We start from the raw sequence: 892 nt of genomic DNA, 5'->3' as shown, positions 1-892 counted from the left end.
TCCCTGTCTGGCCATGAAATATTTCATCAAGTTCAAAGCAGGAACATTGTAGTGACTCACGTGCTAGAGACTCCTGTTAGGGAGCTGAATATCACATCACCAAGAATAAGAGAGTACTTTTCAACTTCTTGTAATACAAAAGTGCAGTCAAATTTACCACCATGGCCAGCAACATCAATCAAAACACTAAAGAAAATCTGCACAATGAAAATCAAGTAAACACACAAAATGAAATTAGATCACAAATCATTACCTCATCTGGTTTCACATGTTCTTCCTTCATGTCATTGTAGATGGAAAATGATTGCTGCATGCATGAACAGCTGCTGTATAAGGCTCCAGGGATCCTTGGATTCCACACTTGTGCATCATGGTGTAAACTACGGAGTTTCCCTGAAAAATTTGGCTGTCACAACAAAGCCACAGAAATCATAAAAACCACTTACATCTGCTTTTGAGCATGCGTCCATGAGAAAACACATTATGGCGTGATTTGGATCTATAGGACTTTCAGACTTCAACTCTGTGAAGACCTCTAATGCTCTTTTCACTGCTCCTGACCGAAGCTTTGATTAGCTACTTGAAAATGACTCAATCGGATTTTATTTTCTGTCTGACAATGGATTACATAAAGTTGCTGCTAATTGTTGAATCAAATGGCATAAACCTTTGAGAGCATGATCCTGTAAATTCCAAAAGCAATAGCGAGTTCGCCAGTTTGGGTGCAGCCATCGATGATTGCTCCATATGTAAGAAAGCTGGCTTCAACACAAACACTTTTCATTTCACGGAAAACCTGCGCTATAACTGAGTTACTCCAACGAAGGACAGGACCAAAATTTCTTGCTTGAAAGATAAGATCCATCTTAAGAGCTATTGAACAACGTTGAGA

Source organism: Selaginella moellendorffii, unplaced genomic scaffold (genome assembly GCF_000143415.4).
Source record: "Selaginella moellendorffii unplaced genomic scaffold, v1.0 SELMOscaffold_111, whole genome shotgun sequence".
Taxonomy (NCBI): domain Eukaryota; kingdom Viridiplantae; phylum Streptophyta; class Lycopodiopsida; order Selaginellales; family Selaginellaceae; genus Selaginella; species Selaginella moellendorffii.
Note: the sequence above shows the minus strand (reverse complement) of the source record.